Source organism: Vicugna pacos, unplaced genomic scaffold (assembly GCF_048564905.1).
Source record: "Vicugna pacos unplaced genomic scaffold, VicPac4 scaffold_113, whole genome shotgun sequence".
NCBI classification, from domain to species: domain Eukaryota; kingdom Metazoa; phylum Chordata; class Mammalia; order Artiodactyla; family Camelidae; genus Vicugna; species Vicugna pacos.
This window is the reverse complement of record NW_027328793.1, coordinates 183211-207875: the sequence shown is the minus strand read 5'-3', so window position 1 is coordinate 207875 and position 24665 is coordinate 183211. Positions and strand designations below refer to the sequence as shown.

At 56.7% G+C, this 24665-nt stretch overlaps 1 protein-coding gene across 8 annotated transcripts in view; it reads right to left on the bottom strand.

The window, feature by feature from the left end:
- LOC116281358 (uncharacterized) overlaps positions 1–4461 on the bottom strand; it is a 58413-nt gene extending 53952 nt beyond the window's left edge. For all 8 annotated transcript variants that reach the window (XM_072957963.1, XM_072957956.1, XM_072957958.1 and 5 more), the window contains exon 1: positions 4370–4461. The gene's annotated coding sequence lies outside the window, so the exon portion shown is untranslated. The remainder of the gene's footprint in view (positions 1–4369) is intronic.
- Between the last annotated feature and the right edge of the window lie 20204 nt (positions 4462–24665).

Sequence of the window (24665 nt, the reverse complement as noted above, 5' to 3'; positions counted from 1 at the left end):
AAAGAATATGAAAAGGAATAGATGTATGTATATGAAACATGATGTTGTACACCAGAAACTGACCCAACATTGGAAATTGACTATATGTCAATTAAAATAAATAAATAAACAAACAAATAAATAAATAAAATCATGAAAGAGAGAGAGTGAAAGAAAGAGAGAAATAATGGGTTCTTACAATGAGTGACCATGAGGAGCTAACATCTTCCAAGCTGTCTTTGGAAGGAATTTATGTCATGGAAAACCTGGATCGCTAAGCTGTGGGCAACCCAAGGGCAGTGACTTTAACCTTTTACCTCTAATGACATTCAGCAAAGAGCCTATAGCACTTAGTAAATACTTGTTGATTGAATGAAAACACATCTCTTGTCAATCTTGACTGAATAAGACTAGTATTCCTCTATGCAAGATCCTTAGTGAAGAACAGTTTATTTGTCCTTAGTCCCAAAATCCTTATCCCTCTCCATGCCTAATGTTTCGATAATGTGGGTTCTCAGCATTTGTTACCTTCACTTTAGCAGAAGAGAGACGGAGAGCACTATATCCCAGGGACTGCAAAAAATCCACATCCATGTGGTTAATATTGGCAGCCTGCAGAATCAAGAAATTCTGAATTCTCCCATCACTGTACTTTTCAAAACCTGAGTCAAAGATGAGCTGGCCACTTGAGCCGGGAACCACGTAGGAGAACATCACGTTGGTCTGACCAGGAAGGCTACAGCTGATGTTGGAAAGCAAGGCTAGCACTCCAGGGAGCCTCCAGGACTGGGGTCTTCCTTCCTTCATGTGGGTAGTGTCTTTCCCCTCCAACCCCATAGCTGCTGTCATCTGCAGGGACTGGGATCCTCCAACTGACATCTCATCCTTGTCTGGCTCCCCCTCCCCCACATACAGCCCAGACCTAGCCCTAGCCCTAGTCCTAACACTAACCCCTAAACCTAATCCCTACCCCAAGTCCTAACCCTAACCCAGCCCCTAACCTTAACCCTAACCCTAGCTTTAACCAGAACCTCAAACTAGAACGAGACACAAACCCTAACCCTAAATCAAACCTTAACTTGACCCAACTGCTAACTCAAACCTTATCCAACTCCTGTTTCTTCTCCCCTCTAACCCTAACCCTTCTCCTCATTCTCCCATAACTCTAACCCCAACGCTTAACCCTAACACAAACACCTACCCTAACCCCAAACATATCCCTAAACTCCTGCAGCTCCTGATACTCCTGAAGGTCCCGCATCTCCTGCTGCTCCTGAAGGTCCCGCAGCTCCTGCTGCTTCCAAAGCTCCTGAAGATGCTGCACCTGCAGCTGGACCGCTGGGCCACGGACAGCCAGTTCAGGCGTCAGCAGCCCCTGGGGCTGAGCCCCCTCTGCGCCCACCCGCACCTTCTTCTTCAAAATCCCACCATGAATCCCCTCCCGCACCCGACATTGACTCCCATTCCCCTGAAGTGATTTGTGTTTGGTTTTCCTTCACTTGCCTCTGTTTCTTTCATATCGGTTATGGCATCCTTTATATTGCTTTTTAAGTTTCTTTTAATAAAATATAGACTTTGTCCCTCTGAAATTGTGCAATTCAGGAGCACTAGGTGCCTTTACATTGCCGTGCGACCATCACTGCCATGCAGGCTCACACCATTCCCTTCTTCAAAGTAAAAACTTGGATCCACAACACGCACTGCCCCCCACGCCCTCACCCCCCAGCCCCTGATAGCCCCGAGTCCTCTTCCCCTCTGGGTGTCTTTACCTCTCCTGGGTGTTCCCTGTCAATGAAGCCACAGGAAAGCTGGCTTTGCGTGCCTGCCCACGTGGCTTAAGCGGGGGCTGGTGATGTTTTCTTTTGTTTTCAACTGAAATCGCATTTTGATTATTTGAAAGGGAAATCCAGGTGGGCTAAAGATGTCATGTGCAAAATGAAGCCCTTTCGGTAACTCTCTGCATAACCTCGGGGGAGGCGCTGCTCTTCCCCCTGGGACACCACAGCCACAAGACAGAAGGGAGATGCTTAGCTTTTCCTGGGGCAAAAACAAAAGCACACAAACCAAGAAACCAGCAAAAGCCCAGAAATATACCCGGAAAGAGACTCCACGACCCGCGAGGTCCCAAGCTTGGAGAAAGGCTACACATCCCCGGGGTCCAAAAACCTCTCGAAACCCAGCGCTCTAAACAAACACAACACAAACGGGGAGTTCCAAGGAGAGGCACAGCAGGTGGCCAGTGTGCATTAGACGAGCTCAACGTCTCGGGGAAGGACACAGGCAGACGGACACACTGTGGAGACAGCACTGGTCACCATGACGCTGGCAGGTCTTTACCCTGGTTTCAGTCAGCCGTGGTGACAACGTGAGGAGGCAGAGGCCCCAGCAGATCCCCCGGAGGAACGAGAGAACAGACACACCTCTCCAGGGTAACAGTGTGCAGGATGCATCACAGGGCCATAGGCTCAGCAGCCCTTCCCCGGCAGTGCCGATCCTTACAGCTGACCCCACCAATGTGCTCGCACAACTTGCAAAGAAGTTTTTACTTCAGCAACATGAAAAGAATCAGGATGTCATCAAGCCATTTTGAGAAGTGACCTACCATGGGCCCTAACAATACAAACACGTAAATACACAGATACGCACGTAAATATACATGCACATGTATCCCGGAAAAGACACAGAGAGACTGAAACACAGAGAAGCAGACGGAGAGAGCAACAGAGAGAGAGAGATAAGACAGGTGCTGAGAGACAGAGAGGGTTAGAAGGAACACCGGAGCTGGGAACGAGCAGAAGTCACACCCATTTTCAAAGCAAAGATACTGAGGATGAAAAGCTTATTTCACTTATTCCAGAAACAAAGCTACTCATAGTCTATTTTTGTTGAGAAAACTAATTCTCCCCATCGTTATTTACTACCATAATATATTGAATGGAATATATATATGTTCTATTCGACGTATACATAGGTATATGCTACACAATATATGTTATACACAAATATACATATTTACACACTCAATTTTATATTCCATAAAAGGATCCTGAAATAATTTGAAGGGCAGAGTAAACACTTGTACAAAAACCCACCTTTCAAAACACATTAGGCGATGTCTTTCCTATTTCTCTGTAACTCCTATGCTAGCCAAAGGAGCCACTAAGCAACCTAAAGATCTGTAATGAAGGGTGCCTCTCTTTGCTACTTTTATGCTTTTCACGCGCACAGCATAATCGGTGCTAGGAAGAAACTGATTTTTTCGGCCTTGGACCTAAATGTCACTATAAATTTGGTTGGCTTAGCCTTTCCAAACAATCAAATCATGCCTATGTCACATCAAAGTAACTGCTAGAAAACAAAATTGTCAAAGGAGAGTTATAATTTCCTAAAATGGAAAAAGAACCTACCTTGTGAGAATGGGAGTTTTTCCAAATCATACAGGAGTCAGATCAGTGGGGTGGGGCGGCGGGAGGCAAGGGCACCAGCCTCTTCTGGCCCCATAGGGTGCGAGCGACTTCAAGAGTCCAGGTGCGGGGCAGGCTCAGTGGCGGGCTAAGCCCCACTGAGGCTTCCGCGCCCATCCTCGGAGCGCCCAAGCAGCGGGGGCACAACTTTGGGGCCGCGGGAAGGGTACGGAGCGACAAGGGCCCCGGGGTACCCAGTGTGGGGAGCGACAAGGGCTCCGGAGTGCCCAAGGTAGGGAGAGGCAAGGCCTCCGGGGTTCCCAGGGTGGGGAGCGGCAAGGCCTCCTGGGTGCCCATGGTGGGGAGCGTCACGGGCTCCGGGGTGCCCACGGTGGGGAGCGACAAGGGCTCCGGGGTGCACAGGGTGGGGAGCGAAAATGGAATCCTGGGGCCCAGGTTGGAGAGCGATAAGGGCTCAGGTGTGCCCAGGGTGGGGAGCCACAAGGGCTCCGAGGTGCCCAGGTGGGAAGCGACAAGGGCTCAGGGGTACCCAGGTTGGGGAGTGACAAGGGCTCCTGGGTACCCAGGTGGGTAGCAACAATGGCTCCGGGGTGCCCAGGTGGGAAGCGACAAGGGCTCAGGGGTGCCCAGCGTGGGGAGTGACAAGGGCTCCTGGGTACCCAGGTGGGGAGCGAAAAGGGCTCCGGGGTGCTCAGGGTGGGGAGCGACAAGGGCTCCCGGGTGTCCAGGGTGAGGAGCGACAAGGGCTCCAGGGTGCTCAGGGTGGGGAGCAACCAGGGCTCCGAGGTGCTCAACTGCGCCCACAGCCATGGCCCCTGGCGCGCAGAGTGCCGGCGCCCGCACTCCCCGCCCCGCGGAGGCCCGCGGGGCCTCCCTCCCCCCGCGCGGACCCGGGGCGGCAGCCGCCGCATCCCCCTCCTTCCAGCGCCCCGCGCCCCGCGACCTGCCGCCGCCGCCGTACTCACCTCAGGGACGCAACCGGCACAGCCGGCCGTCGGCCTCGTTCCCGCCGAAGCGTCTCGCTGCGGTACTCCCTGCGTGGGCGGGCTGTTCCCCGGCGGTCGCACGGGGTTCCGGGGTGGGGGTGCGGGGAGCAACGAAACGAAGCGCCGCCTGCTGGCATTTTCCACAGGCCAGCGCCACCGCAGCCGCCTTGGGTCCGCACAGCCCCCTGCCTGTCGCAGCTCTTGCTGTCTCGCCGAGCCGACAAGCCTCCGAAGACAGGGGACGGAGCCGCGGCGCGAGACGAAGGCCGGCCGGGGGTGTGCGCAGACTCTCTCCTGTGGGGACTGCGCGCATGCGCACCAGCGGGGCGGGGGCGAACGGCCGCTGCGTGGGGGCGGGACCCGTGACCGCCGCGTGGGGGCCGGCCCCGCCCAGGGGCGCTGGTCCGGCTCAGCCAATCGCGATCGCCGGGTACCTCTTGGCGCGGGCGGTTTGAATGGTTCGTGGACCGCCTGAGGCAGCGGCAGGGTGGCCACGCTGCTGCCGTTTTGGGAGCTTTTCCGAGATCGGGATGGGAACTCGCCCCTCATCCTTTCGCCGGAGCCCCTGGGAAAGTAAAACAATAGTGACTTCAGGTAACGGTTACCTCGCGCCCTTGGGGGGGGGGAGTCTCAGTGGCCCCGCCCCCCAACCCCCCACCCCCCACTGCCACTTGACAGCACCGCGCCCGCCTCCCAGGAGAAGGCTGCCTGCGACACGTGCACCCCATGAACATGGGGAAGCAAGACCGGCGGGGTCCAGGCCGCGCGGGACTAGGGCACACATCCAGGGGCTCGCACCGGGCAGCCCCCATCCCCCCGCGGCCGCAGCCGCCGCGGCCCCGAGACCGCACCGCACCCGCCCCCTGGGAGCAGGCCACGGTCTGAGAGCCGGTCGCAGGTGCTCCGGGGCCGTCAGGAGCCCTCCCACCTTCCGGAGCTGCACCTGCTTCTGCAAACCCCGGCATAAGTGGCAGCGGAGACGCGCCGTTCAGGGGCTACTAATGTAGGGAGGCGGGGTACACTACGAACCAGGACGGTGAGCCGGGACCCGCCTCAGGGACCTAACGGGAAGCGCGGCCGGGACCTCACCACGCACCCCTCCCTGTGCGCCTCCCCAACGGCACAGCCCAGGCCTCACCCGCCGACTCCCCGACCTGCGCGCCCCCACCAGCGCCCCCTTAGCTGCCTGGCGGCGGCAGCGGAGACGACGACCCGCGGCAGCCCAGACCCCAGGCCGCGTTCCTCCTCCGGGAGCTGGTTCGGGAGCACCTGGCTCTCGCCCAGCTTCTACACGCTTTTCGCGGTTTCCGGGGTCTGTGCGTCTGCGCGTGCGCGCCCCTCCTCCTCCCGCCCGCAAGGCGGACGCTGGGGCGGGGTCTCTTGCTGTATCGCCCTTGGACAGTGGGGCAGGGCGGGACCGGGCTGGAGGGGCGGGGCCGGGCAGGGGACCGCCCCCCCGGCCCGCCCTGCCTGCCCTGCCCGCCCTGCCAGGTCTCCATCCCCAATGCCCCCACCCCACCACCCCACCACCCCACCAGCAATCGGGTACGCACTCAACCAGGACTATCACTGGCCCGGGCCGGGGACACATCGCTCGGCCCCACTTCCCTCGGCCCCATTCCCCTCGGCCCCACTTCTCCTGCTCTCCTCCCTCTCCCCGTTACTGCCTCCCAGACCCGGGCCAGGCCCAGTTTCCAACTGGACCTCCAAGATGGGGCTCCCTCTCTTCACACCAAGAAGCAAGCACAGGGTCTCCCTGCAGGGCTGGTGGAACTGGACCCAGTCCTGGACCTCCTGCAGGAGCAGGCTCTGGGTTAGTGTTGGGGTTGTGGTTGGGGTTGGTGTTCAAGGTTAATGTTAGTGTTGGGGTTGGGGTCGGGATCAGGTTAAGGGATTTGGGGTTAGGCTTAGGATTTCAGGTGAGGGCTGAGGGGTTAGGGGTTAGGGGTAGGGGTAGCTTTAGGGTTAGTGTTTAAGGGTTAGGCTTACTGCTAAGGTTAGGATTTGGGAGAAGGAGGAGTCGTTAGGGTTAAGGCTAGGGGTAGGGATAGGGTTAGGTTTAGGGGTTAGGGTTAGGTTTAGAGGTTAGGGGTCAGGACCAGAGCCAGAGTTTAGGGATAGGTTTGGGGTTAGGGTTAGGGGTTGGGGTTAGAGTTAGGGGAGAAGGAGGAGAAGGGTTAGGGTTAGAGGGGAGGAGGAGCAGGAGTAGCATAAGGTTAGAGTTAGCAGTTGGGTCAAGTTAAGGTTTGTTTTAGGGTTAGGGTTTGTGTTCTCGTTCTGGCTTGAGGTTCTGCTTAAGGCTAGGGTTAGGGCTAGTGTCTGGGTTAGGGTTAGGACTTGGGGTAGGGGTTAGGGTTAGGGGTTAGTGTTAGGACTAGGGCTAGGGTTAGGGCTGGGCTGTATGTGGGGGAGGGGGAGCCTGACTAGGATGAGATGTCAGTTGGAAGATCCCAGTCCCTGCAGATGACAGCTGCTATGGGGTTGGAGGGGAAAGACACTACCCACATGAAGGAAGGAAGACCCCAGTCCTGGAGGCTCCCTGGTGTGCGGGGGTTCCTGCCATCAGTGGTCCCATCACCGGGAGGGAGAAAGAACCACTGGGAGTCATACATAGCTATCAAAAGAATAAAACCAAACACAAAATAAGAATCAGCAGAATGCGGTAATCCAATCATAAAGGACAGTCAAATGTGCTTATACATATTCAAGAAATAATTCATGTTAGTTATAAATAATAAGTAGTTCTTTTGTGTCATTATTATTATTATTATTATTATTATTATTATTATTATTATTATTTAGATTCCTCATATAAATGATGTTATATGGCATTTTCTTTCTCTTTCCGGTCCAATTCACTTTGAATGACATTCTTCAGGTCCATCCATATTCCTGCAAAGGCATTATTTTATTCTTTTTCATGGCTGAGTAGTATTCCATTGTATATATGTAACCAAGCTTCTTTATCCAGGCATCTGTTGATGGACATTTGGGTTGTTTGCATGTCTTGGCTATTGTAAATTGTGCTGCTATGAACATTGGGGTGCAGGTGTCTTTTGAGTTATATTTTTATATATATTTATATAATGAAAGGTCATAATATATGAATATCACTCATAAAGGAATATTTTCCTTGTATCAATGTAAACATATCACAAAAAGTTAATTTGCATAAATGTATAAAATGCTGTACAGTAATAGTATAAACTGATTGTCACTATATAAAATCAATATAGACAAATGTATTAAAAAACCTCAATAGACAGGTCAAGATAAATAACATTGTGTGAATTTCTAAACACTGTGATGTTAGTATGGCTTTGTTCTAGTGGCAAAGGCACTCTTTCATATGAGAGTATTTTGAGTGAAAAACAATGCACAGTTTTAGAAGTGAAATAAGTATATGGTATGAACAAACTTTATAAAATTCAATATAGATAAATAACCCAAACCTTTAAAACTATTACATGGTCAGCACTCAACAGTACCTAGTGTATAGATAATGCAAAAACAGTCTCTTAAACTGTAATACTTTATTAACTCTAAAATACCCTGTGATCCTAACATGTATATTAATTATGAATATCAAAATGTATTTTTGAGAATTTCTTTTTGGTGACATTTTTACAGCCTATATATTCTGGCAAGTAAAGATCAAGATCATTTTCTAATTTATCTAAGATGAAACATTTATATCTCAAAATTAGTGAAATCCTTATTTGAATAAAAGTTACATTTAAATGTGAATTGCTGGATCATGTTAATCAGTCAATCAACCAATCAGTCTAGAATTTATCAAGCAAATGACCCTCAGTAATGATGCTTAAGACTTATGGTCCATTAAGCCGGACCAGGTGAGGAAGGCAATGAAAGTGTCTTATTTCCTTATTTATGTATGTATTTATTTCTTTTTATTTAACATTTTTTATTGCTATATTCATTTTACAAGGTGGTGTCAATTTCCCATGCAGAGCACAATTTTTCAGCTATACATGAACATACATATATTCATTGTCACATTTTATTCACTGTGAGCTGCCACAAGAGCTTGTGTACATTTCCCCGTGCTGTACAATATAATCTTGCTTATTTATTCTGCATATGCCTGTCAGTATCTACAAATTTTGAACTCCCAGACTGTCCCTTCCCATCCCCCTCCCCCTTGGCAACCACAAGTTTGTATTCTCTGTCTATGAGTCTGTTTCTGTTTTGTATTTATGTTCTTTTTTTTTTTTTAATTCGACATAAGAGTGATGTCATATGGTATTTTTCTTTCTCTTTCTGGCTTACTTCACTTAGAATGACATTCTCCCAAAATGTCTTAATATTGCATCTAATTAGAAGAATGGTGGATGATCTGGGGTCCACCTTCAACCACATATTATGCTCCTGGGAAATAAATAAATCTTATGGGATTGTCAGCTAGAATCCAACTTAGATGTATGATTTGAAGCAGACCACTTAATTTATTGTTTTTATGTGTATAAAGTTAAGACTGTATCAATTGTAAACAATTATCCAAATCTAAAATCTATGCTCACTTCATTCCATGAAGTCGAGGATATCACAGACAGCAATGCCTCTTTCAAAGAAAAGCGGTAAATCTAAAATGCTGAAAATTGTATTATCACTTTTAATAATGTATTAAATCTTTCAGTGTAAAAATTGCCACACATAATACGAGAGAGAGCGTATGTGTATCCTCCATGTATTTAAAAGCATGAGTCACTATGAATGGAATCATTCTATCAGTTTGCCACATCCTCCTCTAATTGCTCACTTTCGGTGGTGATCAAAGCAGACCTGGGACCAGGTGACGCAATGGACTGCAGCAGTAGCAAAGGAAGGGAGCTCCTTTAGTAACGACAGTCCTAGAAGGCAGTTCTGAGGTGATAGTTGTGTTGACATGTAAGTAACTGATGAGCAAGAAAAGTCATGGGAATGGTCATGTGAAAAGCCCTGTAGGTCAAAAGGACAGGAAGGCAAAAAGTCTTCATGTCTAAGGGAGAGAAGGGCAGACATAGAAACAGACCTGAAGTGGAAAGAGAAGCCAAGGAGAGAATACAGAGTCTTCTGGGCTGTGATAGGTCATCTAGAAGCCTCACTAAGGATGCTGAGATACCACTAGGTTAATAACATTATCTGATTTAAATACATACCGGACATACTCTGACTGCTATGTGGAGGATGGAGAGTAGGGGAAAGACTGAAGACATGGAGATCAACTATGAGACATTTTTCATTGTCTCAGTTGAGAGATGTTAGTAACCTCAGCAGTGGAAGAGACAGCTAAATTGGAGACTAAAGAATAGCATGAGAATAAATTTTAAAGTAAGCTGGGTTTGCTGGGGGTGTGTGTGTGGGAGCCGAGTGAGAGGACATTGGACTGTCCTTTATGATTGGATTACCGTATTCTGCTGATTCTTATTTTGTGTTTGGTTTTATTCCTCTGATAGCTATGTATGGCTCCCAGTGGTTCTTTCTCCCTCCCGGTGATGGGACCACTGATGGCAGGAACCCCCGCACACCAGGGAGCCTCCAGGACTGGGGTCTTCCTTCCTTCATGTGGGTAGTGTCCTTCCCCTCCAACCCCATGGCTGCTGTCATCTGCAGGGACTGGGATCTTCCAACTGACATCTCATCCTAGTCTGGCTCCCCCTCCCCCACGTACAGCCCAACCCTAGCCCTAGCCTTAGTCCTAACACTAACCCCTAACCCTAACCCCTACCCCAAGTCCTAACCCTAACCCAGCCCCTAACCCTAACCCTAGCCTTAAGCAGAACCTCAAGCCAGAACGAGAACACAAACCCTAACCCTAAAACAAACCTTAACTTGACCCAACTGCTAACTCTAACCTTATGCTACTCCTGCTCCTCCTCCCCTCTAACCCTAACCCTTCTCCTCCTTCTCCCCTAACGCTAACCCCAACCCCTAACCCTAACCCCAAACCTATCCCTAAACTCTGGCTCTGGTCCTGACCCCTAACCTCTAAACCTAACCCTAACCCCTAAACCTAACCCTATCCCTACCCCTAGCCTTAACCCTAACGACTCCTCGTCCTCCCAAATCCTAACCTTAGCAATAAGCCTAACCCTAAAACCCTAACCCTAAAGCTACCCCTATCCCTAATCCCTAACCCCTCAGCCCTCACCTGAAATCCTAAGCCTAACCCCAAATCCCTTAACCTGATCCCGACCCCAACCCCAACACTAACATTAACCTTGAACACCAACCCCAACCACAACCCCAACACTAACCCAGAGCCTGCTCCTGCAGGAGGTCCAGGACTGGGTCCAGTTCCACCAGCCCTGCAGGGAGACCCTGTGCTTGCTTCTTGGTGTGAAGAGAGGGAGCCCCATCTTGGAGGTCCAGTTGGAAACTGGGCCTGGCCCGGGTCTGGGAGGCAGTAACGGGGAGAGGGAGGAGAGCAGGAGAAGTGGGGCCGAGGGGAATGGGGCCGAGGGAAGTGGGGCCGAGCGATGTGTCCCCGGCCCGGGCCAGTGGTAGTCCTGGTTGAGTGCGTATCCGATTGCTGGTGGGGTGGTGGGGTGGTGGGGTGGTGGGGTGGGGGCATTGGGGATGGAGACCTGGCAGGGCGGGCAGGGCAGGCAGGGCGGGCAGGGCAGGTAGAGCGGGCCGGGGGGACGGCTCCCTGCCCGGCCCCGCCCCCCGAGCCCGGTCCCGCCCTGTCCCACTGTCCAAGGGCGATACAGCAAGAGACCCCGCCCCAGCGTCCGCCTTGCGGGCGGGAGGAGGAGGGGCGCGCACGCGCAGACGCGCAGACCCCGGAAACGGCCCAGAGCTTGTAGAAGTTGGCGAGAGCCAGGTGCTCCCGAACCAGCTCCCGGAGGAGGAACGCGGCCTGGGGTCTGGGCTGCCGCGGGTCGTCGTCTTCGCTGCCGCCGCCAGGCAGCTAAGGGGGCGCTGGTGGGGGCGCGCAGGTCGGGGAGTCGGCGGGTGAGGCCTGGGCTGTGCCGTTGGGGAGGCGCACAGGGAGGGGTGCGTGGTGAGGTCCCGGCCGCGCTTCGCGTTAGGGCCCTGAGGCGGTTCCGGGCTCACCGTCCTGGTTCGTAGTGTACCCCGCCTCCCCACATTAGTAGCCCCTGAACGGCGCGTCTCCGCTGCCACTTATGCCGGGGTTTGCAGAAGCAGGTGCAGCTCCGGAAGGTGGGAGGGCTCCTGACGGCCCCGGAGCACCTGCGACCGGCTCTCAGACCGTGGCCTGCTCCCAGGGGGCGGGTGCGGTGCGGTCTCGGGGCCGCGGCGGCTGCGGCCGCGGGGGGATGGGGGCTGCCCGGTGCGAGCCCCTGGATGTGTGCCCTAGTCCCGCGCGGCCTGGACCCCGCCGGTCTTGCTTCCCCATGTTCATGGGGTGCACGTGTCGCAGGCAGCCTTCTCCTGGGAGGCGGGCGCGGTGCTGTCAAGTAGCAGTGGGGGGTGGGGGGTTGGGGGGCGGGGCCACTGAGACTCCCCCCCCCCAAGGGCGCGAGGTAACCGTTACCTGAAGTCACTATTGTTTTACTTTCCCAGGGGCTCCGGCGAAAGGATGAGGGGCGAGTTCCCATCCCGATCTCGGAAAAGCTCCCAAAACGGCAGCAGCGTGGCCACCCTGCCGCTGCCTCAGGCGGTCCACGAACCATTCAAACCACCCGCGCCAAGAGGTACCCGGCGATCGCGATTGGCTGAGCCGGACCAGCGCCCCTGGGCGGGGCCGGCCCCCACGCAGCGGCCGTTCGCCCCGCCCCGCTGGTGCGCATGCGCGCAGTCCCCACAGGAGAGAGTCTGTGCACACCCCCGGCCGGCCTTCGTCTCGCGCCGCGGCTCCGTCCCCTGTCTTCGGAGGCTTGTCGGCTCGGCGAGACAGCAAGAGCTGCGACCGGCAGGGGGCTGTGCGGACCCAAGGCGGCTGCGGTGGCGCTGGCCTGTGGAAAATGCCAGCAGGCGGCGCTTCGTTTCGTTGCTCCCCGCAACCCCACCCCGGAACCCCGTGCGACCGCCGGGGAACAGCCCGCCCACGCAGGGAGTACCGCAGTGAGACTCTTCGGCGGGAACGAGGCCGACGGCCGGCTGTGCCGGTTGCGTCCCTGAGGTGAGTACGGCGGCGGCGGCAGGTCGCGGGGCGCGGGGCGCTGGAAGGAGGGGGATGCGGCGGCTGCCGCCCCGGGTCCGCGCGGGGGGAGGGAGGCCCCGCGGGCCTCCGCGGGGCGGGGAGTGCGGGCGCCGGCACTCTGCGCGCCAGGGGCCATGGCTGTGGGCGCAGTTGAGCACCTCGGAGCCCTGGTTGCTCCCCACCCTGAGCACCCTGGAGCCCTTGTCGCTCCTCACCCTGGACACCCGGGAGCCCTTGTCGCTCCCCACCCTGAGCACCCCGGAGCCCTTTTCGCTCCCCACCTGGGTACCCAGGAGCCCTTGTCACTCCCCACCCTGGGCACCCCTGAGCCCTTGTCGCTTCCCACCTGGGCACCCCGGAGCCCTTGTGGCTCCCCACCCTGGGCACACCTGAGCCCTTATCGCTCTCCAACCTGGGCACCCGGATTCCGTTTTCGCTCCCCACCCTGTGCACCCCGGAGCCCTTGTCGCTCCCCACTGTGGGCACCCCGGAGCCCGTGACGCTCCCCACCATGGGCACCCAGGAGGCCTTGCCGCTCCCCACCCTGGGAACCCCGGAGGCCTTGCCTCTCCCTACCTTGGGCACTCCCGAGCCCTTGTCGCTCCCCACACTGGGCACCCCGGGGCCCTTGTCGCTCCGTACCCTTCCCGCGGCCCCAAAGTTGTGCCCCCGCTGCTTGGGCGCTCCGAGGATGGGCGCGGAAGCCTCAGTGGGGCTTAGCCCGCCACTGAGCCTGCCCCGCACCTGGACTCTTGAAGTCGCTCGCACCCTATGGGGCCAGAAGAGGCTGGTGCCCTTGCCTCCCGCCGCCCCACCCCACTGATCTGACTCCTGTATGATTTGGAAAAACTCCCATTCTCACAAGGTAGGTTCTTTTTCCATTTTAGGAAATTATAACTCTCCTTTGACAATTTTGTTTTCTAGCAGTTACTTTGATGTGACATAGGCATGATTTGATTGTTTGGAAAGGCTAAGCCAACCAAATTTATAGTGACATTTAGGTCCAAGGCCGAAAAAATCAGTTTCTTCCTAGCACCGATTATGCTGTGCGCGTGAAAAGCATAAAAGTAGCAAAGAGAGGCACCCTTCATTACAGATCTTTAGGTTGCTTAGTGGCTCCTTTGGCTAGCATAGGAGTTACAGAGAAATAGGAAAGACATCGCCTAATGTGTTTTGAAAGGTGGGTTTTTGTACAGGTGTTTACTCTGCCCTTCAAATTATTTCAGGATTCTTTTATGGAATATAAAATTGAGTGTGTAAATATGTATATTTGTGTATAACATATATTGTGTAGCATATACCTATGTATACGTCGAATAGAACATATATATATTCCATTCAATATATTATGGTAGTAAATAACGATGGGGAGAATTAGTTTTCTCAACAAAAATAGACTATGAGTAGCTTTGTTTCTGAAATAAGTGAAATAAGCTTTTCATCCTCAGTATCTTTGCTTTGAAAATGGGTGTGACTTCTGCTCGTTCCCAGCTCCGGTGTTCCTTCTACCCCTCTCTGTCTCTCAGCACCTGTCTTATCTCTCTCTCTCTGTTGCTCTCTCCGTCTGCTTCTCTGTGTTTCAGTCTCTCTGTGTCTTTTCCGGGATACATGTGCATGTATATTTACGTGCGTATCTGTGTATTTACGTGTTTGTATTGTTAGGGCCCATGGTAGGTCACTTCTCAAAATGGCTTGATGACATCCTGATTCTTTTCATGTTGCTGAAGTAAAAACTTCTTTGCAAGTTGTGCGAGCACATTGGTGGGGTCAGCTGTAAGGATCGGCACTGCCGGGGAAGGGCTGCTGAGCCTATGGCCCTGTGATGCATCCTGCACACTGTTACCCTGGAGAGGTGTGTCTGTTCTCTCGTTCCTCCGGGGGATCTGCTGGGGCCTCTGCCTCCTCACGTTGTCACCACGGCTGACTGAAACCAGGGTAAAGACCTGCCAGCGTCATGGTGACCAGTGCTGTCTCCACAGTGTGTCCGTCTGCCTGTGTCCTCCCCCGAGACGTTGAGCTCGTCTAACGCACACTGGCCACCTGCTGTGCCTCTCCTTGGATCTGCGTGTGTGTTTTGTTTGTTTAAGCGCTGGGTTTCGAGAGGTTTTTGGACCCCAGGGATGTGTAGCCTTTCTCCAAGCTTGGGACCTCGCGGGTCATGGAGTCTCTTTCCGGGTATATTTCTGGGCTTTTGCTTTTTTCTTGGTTTCTGTGCTTTTGTTTTTGCCCCAGGAAGAGCTAAGCATCTCCCTTCTGTCTTGTGGCTGTGGTGTCCCAGGGGGAAGAGCAGCGCCTCCCCCGAGGTTATGCAGAGAGTTACCGAAAGGGCTTCATTTTGCACATGACATCTTTAGCCCACCTGGATTTCCCTTTCCAATAATCAAAATGCGATTTCAAGTGAAAACAAAAGAAAAACTCACCAGCCCCCGCTTAAGCCACGTGGGCAGGCACGCAAAGCCAGCTTTCCTGTGGCTTCATTGACAGGGAACACCCAGGAGAGGTAAAGACACCCAGAGGGGAAGAGGACTCGGGGCTGTCAGGGGCTCGGGGGTGAGGGCGTGGGGGGCAGTGCTTGCTGTGGATCCAAGTTTTTACTTTGAAGAAAGGAATGGTGTGAGCCTGCATGGCAGTGATGCTCGCACGGCATCGTGAAGGCACCTAGTGCTCCTGAATTGCACAATTTCAGAGGGACAAAGTCTATATTTTATTAAAAGAAACTTAAAAAGGCAAGATAAAGGATGCCATAACCGATATGAAAGAAACAGAGGCAAGTGAAGAAAAACCAAACACAAATCACTTCAGGGGAATGGAAGTCAAGGTTGGGTGCGGGAGGGGATTCACGGTGGGATTTTGAAGAAGAAGGTGCGGGTGGGCGCAGAGGGGGCTCAGCCCCAGGGGCTGCTGACGCCTGAACTGGCTCTCCGTGGCACAGCGGTCCAGCTGGAGGTGCAGCATCTTCAGGACCTTTGGAAGCAGTGGGAGCTGCGGGACCTTGAGGAGCAGCAGGAGCTGCAGGATCGTCAGGAGCAGTGGGAGCTGCTGGAGCGGAAGGAGCTGCAGGAGCTGCAGGATCTTCAGGAGCAGCATTAGCTGCCGGAGCTTCAGAAGCTGCAGGAGCAGCAGGAGGGAGCTCGGGGTCTCCTGCTGGATCCTGATGGTCCTGGTTTTGGTCTGTGGCATCTTCCCCTGCCCGCGCCTGCTCTGGATCTGTGAGTGTTGGAAGTGGAGAGAGCTTTGAGTCTCGTGGATGCGCTCGCTCGTGCTTTGAGAGAGGAAAACTTGAGCCACGTGCCTCCCTTTCCGTGGGCCTCTTCAAGGGCGCACATCTTCCCAGAGCTTTGCGGACAGCTCCCACCCAGCAAGTGCCCACAGGATGTGTTTTGTGACTGAAGTCTTGTAGGCAGGTGGTCTGAGAGCAATGTTTGCTCTGGTGCCAGCAGCAGCCTCTGGGGACGCCTCCCTGTGTGGCCCAGCCCTCGGCCCTCCCTCAGCTGCACACGTTCACCAGCCCCGCCCTTCTCACCTTGGGGCTGTGCCTCGGTGGGCTCCTGGTCCTCCACCTGACTCGCAGGGAGCTGCTCCAGGTCAGAGCCGGGTCTGCTGAGTTGCCTGTCAGCCGCGGGCAGGACCCTGGCGTGCCGCCTGGGCGGTTTCTGGCGAGGAGGCAGTCGTGGTGGTGGGGACCCGTCCGTGTGGAGACTCACCCGGAGCTGGTGCTGGCCCTGAGAAGCGTGCAGCGGCCCCTCGCTCGGGGAGGCGGCGTGGGTGTCCTGATCCAGCGGCTCCTGCAGTGTCCGGCTCTGCAATGACAGTGAGCGGCAGCGGGCCCGGCCCGGAGGTCTCAGAGCCCGGCCCGGAGGTCTCAGAGCCCTGCCCGGCCAGGACCACTCCTGCTTCTGCCCGCTCGACCCTCTGCTGCTAGATGAGACTGGGACCTTGGTCAGCTGAGACGGCCACCCGGGAGGGATGAGACACAGCCAGAGGGCACGGGCTTGGACTCGTGCGGCAGGTCCCTGCCCGGCTGGCCACAGCCCAGCCCGCCAGCTGGGACCCGGGGTGCGGACGTGACAGGCCCCCCAGGCCTCTGACCTGCTCGTGCTTGAGGCAGGCCCCCCCCACCCCAGCCCAACGTGACTGCCCACCTCCACCAGTAAAGGGAAGGGGATGTGGGGCTATACCCGGGTGGGGCCTGAGTGGTGGCCTGGGCTGGTCGGGCCTGCCCCGGGCCTCCCTGGGTTACCTTTGGGTCCCTGTGGCCAAAAGGCCAGAGGCGCCTGGGGTGAGAGCTGAGCCAGCACCGGCACCGCTGGCCCAGCCCCTGGCTCCGGGCCTTCCGGGCACCGCGGCCTCGGGGTGTTGGGACGCAGCAGAACATGGGTGACTGAGTTGAGCTGAGTTCACCAAGCGGGTGAGCCCAGTAGGGGCTTCTCGACAGAGTGGGTGCCCGGTGACCTCGGGTCTAAGTTCTGTTGGGTTCGGTTGCCAGGGAAGTGAGGTCACTTCCTGGGATCCCCTTCCCCAAGCTTCCTCCTTCCGTAGAGCTCCCCAGGGGCCTCTCTGGGCTGCTGACTGCTCACCTCCCAGCCCATGCCGTGTCGGCACACAGTGACGCCAACTCGGCCCCCCTGCCCAGGACCCTGCGGAGGCCTGGATGCAGCCAGGGCGCCAGCTCTGAGGACGCAGCTGGGTTCGGACCCGGCCCGCCGTCGTCCGCAGTGCTGTCACCCTGGACGAGCTGCCTGCCTCTCAGGGCCTCCCCAGTCCCCCGTCGGCACAGTGGGGATCATCCTGGCCCCTCCTTCCCGGGGAAGCCATCGTGTCTCCAGAGGCACAAACACCTGCCTCAGCTGTCAGTCCCGCGGGCTGGCATCACAGGGAGCTCGCGCGCAGACTCAGCAAAGGGAGGGCCCCAGAGCGGGCTGGCGGAGCGCAGAGCACACCCCACACAGCCTGGGTGGGGTCTGCCCTGGGGACCGGAGAAAGTCACTCCCCTTGCCACCTGCTTCCCAGCTCCCTGTCGGGGCGGGGGGTGGGGAGAAACTGAACATAACTGTGACTTCGTTCTCGCTGGCATACCACCTCCTGGGTCACTGTGTCATGTTTAGATTCAGGCCCAGTGTCTCATCTCGGCCCCTCGGGTGGGCTGCCCCACAATGCTCTCTGCTTTTATGCCTTCTGGTCATGTTTCCTGGTGTGAGCCCCCACCACACCCTCCCCTGCAGGGTGGATGGACATTGGGACCTGGTTGTGACATGCAGAGTGACGTGTGAAAATGGGCGTGACTTCCGCTCGTTCCCAGCTCCGCTGTTCCTTCTCCCCCTCTGTGTCTCTCAGCGCCTGTCTTGTCTCTCTCTCTCTCTGTTTCTCTCTCCCTCTGCCTGTCTGTGTGTCAGTCTCTGTGTCCCTTTTCCTGGATGCATGTGTGTGTACATTTACGTGCGTACCTGTGTATTTCTGGGCTTGTAATGTTAGGGCCCGGGGCAGGTCACTTCTGAAAATGCCTTGATGACATACTGATTGTTTTCATGTTGCTGAAGTAAAAACCTTCTTTGCAAGTTGTGCGAGCACTTTGGTAGGGTCAGCTGTAAGGATCGGCACTGCCGGGGAAGGGCTGCTGCGCCTGTGGCCCTTTGATGCGTCCTGCACACCGTTTCCCTGGAGAGGTGTGTCTGTTCTCTCATCCATCCGGGGGATCTGCTGGGGCCTCTGCCTCCTCACGTTGTCACCAGGGCTGGCTGTCACCAGGCTAGAGCCCTGCCAGCGTCATGGTGACCAGTGCTGTCTCCACAGTGTATCCGTCTGCCTGTGTCCTCCCCCGTGAGGTCGAGCACGTCTAACGCACACTGGCCACCTGCTGTGCCTCTCCTTGGATCTGCGTGTGTGTTTTGTTTGTTTAGAGTGCTGGGTTTCGAGAGGTTTTTGGACCCCGGGGATGTGTAGCCTTTCTCCAAGCTTGGGACCTCGCGGGTCGTGGAGTCTCTTTCCGGGTATATTTCTGGGCTTTTGCTGGTTTCTTCGTTTGTGGGGCTTTTGTTTATGCCCCAGGAAGAGCTAAGCATCTCCCTTCTGTCTTGTGGCTGTGGCGTCCCAGGGGGAAGAGCAGCGCCTCCCCCGAGGTTATGCAGAGAGTTACCGAAAGGGCTTCATTTTGCACATGACATCTTTAGCCCACCTGGATTTCCCTTTCCAATAATCAAAATGCGATTTCAAGTGAAAGCAAAAGAAAACATCACCAGCCCCCGCTTAAGCCACGTGGGCAGGCACGCAAAGCCAGCTTTCCTGTGGCTTCATTGACAGGGAACACCCAGGAGAGGTAAAGACACCCAGAGGGGAAGAGGACTCGGGGCTGTGAGGGGCTGGGGGGTGAGGGCGTGGGGGACAGTGCGTGCTGTGGATCCAAGTTTTTACTTTGAAGAAAGGAATGGTGTGAGCCTGCATGGCAGTGATGCTCGCACGGCATCGTGAAGGCACCTAGTGCTCCTGAATTGCACAATTTCAGAGGGACAAAGTCTATATTTTATTAAAAGAAACTTAAAAAGGCAAGATAAAGAATGCCATAACCGATATGAAAGAAACAGAGGCAAGTGAAGAAAAACCAAACACAAATCACTTCAGGGGAATGGAAGTCAAGGTCGGGTGCGGGAGGGGATTCACGGTGGGATTTTGAAGAAGAAGGTGCGGGTGGGCGCAGAGGGGGCTCAGCCCCAGGGGCTGCTGACGCCTGAACTGGCTGTCCGTGGCCCAGCGGTCCAGCTGCAGGTGCAGCATCTTCAGGACCTTTGGAAGCAGCGGGAGCTGCGGGACCTTGAGGAGCAGCAGGAGCTGCGGGACCTTGAGGAATAGCAGGAGCTGCAGGATCGTCAGGAGCAGTGGGAGCTGCTGGAGTGGAAGGAGCTGCAGGAGCTGCAGGATCTTCAGGAGCAGCGTTAGCTGCCGGAGCTGCAGAAGCTGCAGGAGCAGCAGGAGGGAGCTCGGGGTCTCCTGCTGGATCCTGATGGTCCTGGTTTTGGTCTGTGGCATCTTCCCCTGCCCGCGCCTGCTCTGGATCTGTGACTGTTGGAAGTGGAGAGAGCTTTGAGTCTCGTGGATGCGCTCGCTCGTGCTTTGAGAGAGGAAAACTTGAGCCACGTGCCTCCCTTTCCGTGGGCCTCTTCAAGGGCGGACATCTTCCCAGAGCTTTGCGGACAGCTCCCACCCAGCAAGTGCCCACAGGATGTGTTTTGTGACTGAACTCTTGTAGGCAGGTGGTCTGAGAGCAATGTTTGCTCTGGTGCCAGCAGCAGCCTCTGGGGACGCCTCCCTGTGTGGCCCAGCCCTCGGCCCTCCCTCAGCTGCACACGTTCACCAGCCCCGCCCTTCTCACCTTGGGGCTGTGCCTCGGTGGGCTCCTTTTCCTCCACCTGACTCGCAGGGAGCTGCTCCAGGTCAGAGCCGGGTCTGCTGAGCTGCCTGTCAGCCGCGGGCAGGACCCTGGCGTGCCGCCTGGGTGGTTTCTGGGGAGGAGGCAGTCGTGGTGGTGGGGACCCGTCCGTGTGCAGACTCACCCGGAGCTGGTGCTGGCCCTGAGAAGCGTGCAGCGGCCCCTCGCTCGGGGAGGCGGCGTGGGTGTCCTGATCCAGCGGCTCCTGCAGTGTCCGGCTCTGCAATGACAGTGAGCGGCAGCGGGCCCGGCCCGGAGGTCTCAGAGCCCGGCCCGGAGGTCTCAGAGCCCTGCCCGGCCAGGACCACTCCTGCTTCTGCCCGCTCGACCCACTGCTGCCAGATGAGACTGGGACCTTGGTCAGCTGAGACGGCCAACCGGGAGGGATGAGACACAGCCAGAGGGCACGGGCTTGGACTCGTGCGGCAGGTCCCTGCCCGGCTGGCCACATCCCAGCCCGCCAGCTGGGACCCGGGGTGCGGACGTGACAGGCCCCCCAGGTCTCTGACCTGCTCGTGCTTGAGGCAGGCCCCCCCCACCCCAGCCCAACGTGACTGCCCACCTCCACCAGTAAAGGGAAGGGGATGTGGGGCTATACCCGGGTGGGGCCTGAGTGGTGGCCTGGGCTGGTCGGGCCTGCCCCGGGCCTCCCTGGGTTACCTTTGGGTCCTTGTGGCCAAAAGGCCAGAGGCGCCTGGGGTGAGAGCTGAGCCAGCACCGGCACCGCTGGCCCAGCCCCTGGCTGCGGGCCTTCCGGGCACCGCGGCCTCGGGGTGTTGGGACGCAGCAGAACATGGGTGACTGAGTTGAGCTGAGTTCACCAAGCGGGTGAGCCGAGTAGGGGCTTCTCGACAGAGTGGGTGCCCGGTGACCTCGGGTCTAAGTTCTGTTGGGTTCGGTTGCCAGGGAAGTGAGGTCACTTCCTGGGATCCCCTTCCCCAAGCTTCCTCCTTCCGTAGAGCTCCCCAGGGGCCTCTCTGGGCTGCTGACTGCTCACCTCCCAGCCCATGCCGTGTCGGCACACAGTGACGCCAACTCGGCCCCCCTGCCCAGGACCCTGCGGAGGCCTGGATGCAGCCAGGGCGCCAGCTCTGAGGACGCAGCTGGGTTCGGACCCGGCCAACCGTCGTCCGCAGTGCTGTCACCCTGGACGAGCTGCCTGCCTCTCAGGGCCTCCCCAGTCCCCCGTCGGCACAGTGGGGATCATCCTGGCCCCTCCTTCCCGGGGAAGCCATCGTGTCACCAGAGGCACAAACACCTGCCTCAGCTGTCAGTCCCGCGGGCTGGCATCACAGGGAGCTCGCGCGCAGACTCAGCAAAGGGAGGGCCCCAGAGCGGGCTTGTGGAGCGCAGAGCACACCCCACACAGCCTGTGTGGGGTCTGCCCTGGGGTCCGGAGAAAGTCACTCCCCTTGCCACCTGCTTCGCAGCTCCCTGTCGGGGCGGGGGGTGGGGATAAAGTGAACATAACTGTGACTTCGTTCTCGCTGGCATACCACCTCCTGGGTCACTGTGTCATGTTTAGATTCAGGCCCAGTGTCTCATCTCGGCCCCTCGGGTGGGCTGCCCCACAATGCTCTCTGCTTTTATGCCTTCTGGTCACGTTTCCTCGTGTGAGCCCCCACCACACCCTCCCCTGCAGGGTGGATGGACATTGGGACCTGGTTGTGACATGCAGAGTGACGTGTGAAAATGGGCGTGACTTCCGCTCGTTCCCAGCTCCGCTGTTCCTTCTCCCCCTCTGTGTCTCTCAGCACCTGTCTTGTCTCTCTCTCTCTCTCTGTTTCTCTCTCCCTCTGCCTGTCTGTGTGTCAGTCTCTGTGTCCCTTTTCCTGGATGCATGTGCGTGTACATTTACGTGCGTACCTGTGTATTTCTGGGTTTGTAATGTTAGGGCCCGGGGCAGGTCACTTCTGAAAATGCCTTGATGACATACTGATTGTTTTCATGTTGCTGAAGTAAAACCTTCTTTGCAAGTTGTGCGAGCACTTTGGTGGGGTCAGCTGTAAGGATCGGCACTGCCGGGGAAGGGCTGCTGCGCCTGTGGCCCTTTGATGCGTCCTGCACACTGTTTCCCTGGAGAGATGTGTCTGTTCTCTCATCCATCCGGGGGATCTGCTGGGGCCTCTGCCTCCTCACGTTGTCACCAGGGCTGGCTGTCACCAGGCTAAAGCCCTGCCAGCGTCATGGTGACCACTGCTGTCTCCACAGTGTATCCGTCTGCCTGTGTCCTCCCCCGAGAGGTCGAGCACGTCTAACGCACACTGGCCACCTGCTGTGCCTCTCCTTGGATCTGCGTGTGTGTTTTGTTTGTTTAGAGTGCTGGGTTTCGAGAGGTTTTGGACCCCGGGGATGTGTAGCCTTTCTCCAAGCTTGGGACCTCGCGGGTCGTGGAGTCTCTTTCCGGGTATATTTCTGGGCTTTTGCTGGTTTCTTGGTTTGTGGGGCTTTTGTTTTTGCCCCAGGAAGAGCTAAGCATCTCCCTTCTGTCTTGTGGCTGTGGCGTCCCAGGGGGAAGAGCAGCGCCTCCCCCGAGGTTATGCAGAGAGTTACCGAAAGGGCTTCATTTTGCACATGACATCTTTAGCCCACCTGGATTTCCCTTTCCAATAATCAAAATGCGATTTCAAGTGAAAACAAAAGAAAACATCACCAGCCCCCGCTTAAGCCACGTGGGCAGGCACGCAAAGCCAGCTTTCCTGTGGCTTCATTGACAGGGAACACCCAGGAGAGGTAAAGACACCCAGAGGGGAAGAGGACTCGGGGCTGTCAGGGGCTGGGGGGTGAGGGCGTGGGGGACAGTGCGTGCTGTGGATCCAAGTTTTTACTTTGAAGAAAGGAATGGTGTGAGCCTGCATGGCAGTGATGCTCGCACGGCATCGTGAAGGCACCTAGTGCTCCTGAATTGCAGAATTTCAGAGGGACAAAGTCTATATTTTATTAAAAGAAACTTAAAAAGGCAAGATAAAGAATGCCATAACCGATATGAAAGAAACAGAGGCAAGTGAAGAAAAACCAAACACAAATCACTTCAGGGGAATGGAAGTCAAGGTCGGGTGCGGGAGGGGACTCACGGTGGGATTTTGAAGAAGAAGGTGCGGGTGGGCGCAGAGGGGGCTCAGCCCCAGGGGCTGCTGACGCCTGAACTGGCTGTCCGTGGCCCAGCGGTCCAGCTGCAGGTGCAGCATCTTCAGGACCTTTGGAAGCAGCGGGAGCTGCGGGACCTTGAGGAGCAGCAGGAGCTGCGGGACCTTGAGGAATAGCAGGAGCTGCAGGATCGTCAGGAGCAGTGGGAGCTGCTGGAGCGGAAGGAGCTGCAGGAGCTGCAGGATCTTCAGGAGCAGCGTTAGCTGCCGGAGCTGCAGAAGCTGCAGGAGCAGCAGGAGGGAGCTCGGGGTCTCCTGCTGGATCCTGATGGTCCTGGTTTTGGTCTGTGGCATCTTCCCCTGCCCGCGCCTGCTCTGGATCTGTGACTGTTGGAAGTGGAGAGAGCTTTGAGTCTCGTGGATGCGCTCGCTCGTGCTTTGAGAGAGGAAAACTTGAGCCACGTGCCTCCCTTTCCGTGGGCCTCTTCAAGGGCGGACATCTTCCCAGAGCTTTGCGGACAGCTCCCACCCAGCAAGTGCCCACAGGATGTGTTTTGTGACTGAACTCTTGTAGGCAGGTGGTCTGAGAGCAATGTTTGCTCTGGTGCCAGCAGCAGCCTCTGGGGACGCCTCCCTGTGTGGCCCAGCCCTCGGCCCTCCCTCAGCTGCACACGTTCACCAGCCCCGCCCTTCTCACCTTGGGGCTGTGCCTCGGTGGGCTCCTGGTCCTCCACCTGACTCGCAGGGAGCTGCTCCAGGTCAGAGCCGGGTCTGCTGAGCTGCCTGTCAGCCGCGGGCAGGACCCTGGCGTGCCGCCTGGGTGGTTTCTGGCGAGGAGGCAGTCGTGGTGGTGGGGACCCGTCCGTGTGCAGACTCACCCGGAGCTGGTGCTGGCCCTGAGAAGCGTGCAGCGGCCCCTCGCTCGGGGAGGCGGCGTGGGTGTCCTGATCCAGCGGCTCCTGCAGTGTCCGGCTCTGCAATGACAGTGAGCGGCAGCGGGCCCGGCCCGGAGGTCTCAGAGCCCGGCCCGGAGGTCTCAGAGCCCTGCCCGGCCAGGACCACTCCTGCTTCTGCCCGCTCGACCCTCTGCTGCCAGATGAGACTGGGACCTTGGTCAGCTGAGACGGCCACCCGGGAGGGATGAGACACAGCCAGAGGGCACGGGCTTGGACTCGTGCGACAGGTCCCTGCCCGGCTGGCCACAGCCCAGCCCGCCAGCTGGGACCCGGGGTGCGGACGTGACAGGCCCCCCAGGCCTCTGACCTGCTCGTGCTTGAGGCAGGCCCCCCCCACCCCAGCCCAACGTGACTGCCCACCTCCACCAGTAAAGGGAAGGGGATGTGGGGCTATACCCGGGTGGGGCCTGAGTGGTGGCCTGGGCTGGTCGGGCCTGCCCCGGGCCTCCCTGGGTTACCTTTGGGTCCCTGTGGCCAAAAGGCCAGAGGCGCCTGGGGTGAGAGCTGAGCCAGCACCGGCACCGCTGGCCCAGCCCCTGGCTGCGGGCCTTCCGGGCACCGCGGCCTCGGGGTGTTGGGACGCAGCAGAACATGGGTGACTGAGTTGAGCTGAGTTCACCAAGCGGGTGAGCCGAGTAGGGGCTTCTCGACAGAGTGGGTGCCCGGTGACCTCGGGTCTAAGTTCTGTTGGGTTCGGTTGCCA